A 4,822-nucleotide genomic window follows, 5' to 3' on the forward strand; every position below is an offset into this window, starting at 1 on the left:
AAACAACAATCATTCAAGCTAAAACATAATCAACAAGTTAAACTCATTCAATCATCAACCAAGTTCTAAATATCATATGTCAAAACTCATCCATTTATGTCAACTTTCAAATGCAAATATACTTCATCCTAAGTTCATAATTTACCATAACCAAAATGACCATTTCAACAAGGCATCAAGTAATATGCTATCACTTCAAGATACCAAAATACCAAATACAAATTTTACATTCCAAATTGACACAAGTCATCACCAAGTTACTTAATAACATAAAATTACCGGAACCCTATTTACATGCCACTTATAACTGGGCCAAAATAAACAAATAGCTATCGAATGAGTTACCAGATAGTGTGATCTCCTATGATGTTCCAATGACAACAAAAGTCCAACAATCTACAAGGAAGAAAAAAATAGAGTAAGTTTACATAAATCTTAGTAAGTCCATAAAAACAAAACATCACATACCTGTAAATTTAATTTCAAATCATACATAACATTAAAATAGCAATACTTTGTCATAATTCCTCATTTTAACAATCCAAAATAACTAAACCTGGATAGTTCATATCACCAAAACATAACATGTCAATAATCATATACTCAGATATAATCAACCAGAAATTATTCATCATATTTTCTCATTCCATTTCCATTTCAATAGTTAACTATTTTGCGTAAAGAACAATAGTAAATTGACTTCGAATATACGGGATAGTAATGCTCACACAAGTTGACAAAAATGACATTAACTGATACATGATGCTGCTTACACAAGCTTTAGAGAATCTCCAACTCATGTAGGATCTCAAGCCATCAGTATGATATCCATCACTGGTACATAGTATCTGCTAAATATAACACCGACACAAAGTGCCTACTACTGAAACACCGATACATAGTACCTGTTGAATATAAATAGCACATAGCCAACACTCGTACATAGTACTTGCTGAATATAAACCCTAATGACATATCATTTATATCCTAGCTATTCACTACATTCACACGAGCTTTAACCTGTAGACCTTAATATTTTCATACTTATAGTGTTAACCATAATCACATATATCCATAGCATTACATAATTCTATTCAGCCATGTACTTTTCCATACAAAACATTAATTCCATTTGTTACTTTCCTCAATAGACTATGCTAATTATACATATATATACATATAGAAATATCAACTACAATTCAAAACATAAATAAGCATAACAAAATCTAATACGAACTTAGCAAATTACGATAACTATTAACACTCAACAACAACTACTTAGCAACTTTTCCTTTCCCGCGTTTATCAATCAATTGATTCGTTTCTTAATATGCACACAAACTAAGCTTGGTTGAACCTTGTATTTTCTAAAAATGGTGTTTCGTGAATAGGTAAAAGAAAGTGAAAATGAAATAGTTGTCTTTGGTTTTATTAATTGTTTTACTTTTATTATTTTAACATATATTATTAAATAAATATAACTTAACATATAATATACTTAAAAACAATCCATTAACCGTCCAAGCTACCTTAATATGGTCTATTTGCAACATAAGGCCTTCCAATCATACTTTTATAGTCATCAAGCATTAATAATCTAATAACGGTTAACTTTTGTAGTGTTTACGATTTATTCCGTTTTCTTTAATTAACTATCTAAACGTTAAAATTTTAAGACCAAATTTTAATACACTTATATAAAAACTATGTAAATATTTAATAATAATATTTAAAGGCTTGGTTTATGAAAACGAGGTCTTGATACCTCATTTTCTAAAATCACTTGACCTTAGGATCAAACCACTTGACCATTGTTAACTATCCAATTAACAAAATTTATCAAATAAATATTTATTAAAACACTATAATAAACTCATAAATATTAATAAATATTATTTACAAACTCACTCATCAAAATTGTAGTCCCGAAACCATTATTTCTGATACCACTGAAAAATGGGTGTTATAGTAGAGTTGAAGGAATCGCTTCAAGAGCTGATTCAAGTCCTCCATCATGTTCCCTTGAATCTGCAAGGTGTTTTAAATCATTTGAATTGTAACCATTTTGATCTCAAACTTATTGCTGTTAATTGTCTGTCTCTTAATACTGCCTCGCACGACATTTAGAGTTAGTAGTGCATAATTGCGCAACGTCCTTTGAGCCATCAGTAGCTCTCCATGGATTTGTGCTTGTCGTTCAATTAGATCATCAAATAATGAAATTTCCCAAGCTAAATCAGCTACCATGGTGGAACGTTTTGCCTCAATTGACGGTTGCATCTAAAAAATCACTCTATATTAGAATGTGGCTCAATTGGAATGCATTCACTTTGGGTCATACACTGAAATTAGAGAAAAAAAATTATAAATTAGTAAATAAAATTTAAAATTAAAAACACAACAAAAATAAAAATTGAATCTATAATTTTCAAAATTTCTATTTATCCTACTAATTGCAGAAAATAAAATAAAAATTAATACTAAAGCCTCACTGGCAATGACACAACAACTTTACCACCACCAAACATGCAAACATTTAGCCTGGAAATTCTGCAATAGAAAGATATGAAATTAAAGTAGCGGTGTCCACAAGTATACGGGTCATGAAAATTAAAGGTTCACCCTAACCCTAATCCAACTTAATATTATCTTCTATAGTAACAGGTCTAAATAGTAATAATTCAAAATTATATTATGAAAAATAATAGAAAAATCTAAGATCATGAAATAAACTAAATTAACTAAAAAGAAATTAACAATTAACGAAATCTCGAATGACAGACAGAAGATTAACTCACTTCAGTGTTTGTAATTAACTTCAAAACTTGGGTTTTAGTTAATTAGTTAATAAATAACCAATTATTACCTTTTGGCCTCTAATTGATTAACTAGTCGTTAAAAATCCACGTATCTTTCAACCTAACAATTTAAAACCAGAATAAATCATAAGGTGCTTGGTAGACTTATCATTTCGACCTATCTACCTAGATTACTTCCTAGGGTCGTCAATCTTAAGGTTTAAGCATGAACAATTTAAGCCAACAAATTCTAAGATAAACCCTTGTTCTCCCTTTAATTACTCTCAAATTCGCTCATTAATCTTCCTAAAGGAATTACCTACTCATGAATATAAATACCATTTTTCTTAGAAATAATTTAATCATGCAAAACACATTAAATTAAAACGAGAAGAGAATAGGAATTGATCCATTTGAGATGTTGTGTCTTACTTGGTTTCCTTTAAGTCCAAAAACTAGGAATAATTGAGGGTAAAATTGAAAGAAACCGTAGGCCTCTATGGAAAAATAAAAAATATTAGTGTCTGATTTGGACAAAGTTGATATCCAATTTTGATTCGGTTAGATTAGAACAGATGATTCCTTAGTGGGAGACAAAATGATTACTAATGAATGATTCCTATAAGGTTGATAGCCGAGTGTGAAAGGCTATAAATAGCTGGGAAATGACTTTCCATACATAATGCTTCTCTATTATGTTTCATTTTATTTTCTTCTCCATCTTCTCCTTGGGTTACACCAAAGAATAAATAATTATGGGAAGATTTGCATGGAGCGGTGATCATGAAATTTGATTCAAAAAAGTAGAGAATCTAGTAAACTGGCAAGGTTCTTAGTCCTTTGTTATACGTAAGATTAAGAAAATGAAGTTAATGATTTCCAAAAACCTTTTTAAAGGTTCTGCATGTTTCTGGAAAACTAAATTTGAAGCTAAAATTGATGAGTTTAACTGATTACCTTGATCGTAATGCTTAGTTGCCATGAGGATGGAAGCATAGGGGTAAAAATAGTGTAAGATCATAGCTTGACTATGGAAACATAGAGAGTTCGCTAGTACATTAAACATGGGTATGACGTGTAAGACGATAGCTCGGCTATGACAACATATGGAGTCCACTAGGATAATAAACACGGGGTAATCCACCAAGACATTAAACATGGAGTTATATTGTGTAAGACCATAGCTTGACTATGGCAACATAGAGAGTCCACCGGGACAATAAACACGGGGTAGTCCGATAAGACGATAAACATGAGGTTATGTTGAGAAAGACTACAACCTGATTATGACAATGTATGGTAGTCCATTGGGATGATAAACACAGGATTGTCAGTTGAGACAGTAAACACGAGGTGTATCGCCAAGATAGAAGTTGTGGGAAATCCAAAAATCTAAGAAAAAATTGGTTGGAAGAAAAAGGTAAGTGTTGGCAAGCAATATCTAGCCATAAGATTTGAGGAGACAACCAAAAATGGCAAAAGTAACTGAAATGTCACACCCCAAATCTTAAGTAGTTAATGTTAGTTCTTTAACAAGCTTGTGAATTGGCATAATGATTAAGTAGCTTATGAAACTCCCTTCTGAACCAAGTTCAAGTCTCTATACTCTCAATTTTTTTTATAATTTTTTGGAAAAAAAAATTGCTCAACTGAAGCATGTAAACCATCTATGCATGTAACCCCCTATTCAAATTTTTGTTTTTGAAATTCTCATGTTAATTCACCTTCATACAATCTAACTCCGTTGTCTCCTCATGAATGTCATGTTGGAAGTTTGAATTGGTTGTGTTTGATTGTGTCATTCCCCTATTACCATTTGCTAGAAATTTCTTTTGATTTTGTCATACAATTCTCTCATTTCCTCCTCCCTTTCAACCACCACGAGGCACCTTTTCATGGAATTTTTTCACTACTTTTTTTACTTTATTTTACTTTCTTTGTTTGTCTTCTTTCACTTCTCCTCCACCTCTATTATTTTTGCACCATCACTTGCTCCCCATAACCACCATACCACCACCACAAAA

Source organism: Gossypium raimondii, chromosome 7, assembly GCF_025698545.1.
Source record: "Gossypium raimondii isolate GPD5lz chromosome 7, ASM2569854v1, whole genome shotgun sequence".
NCBI lineage: Eukaryota > Viridiplantae > Streptophyta > Magnoliopsida > Malvales > Malvaceae > Gossypium > Gossypium raimondii.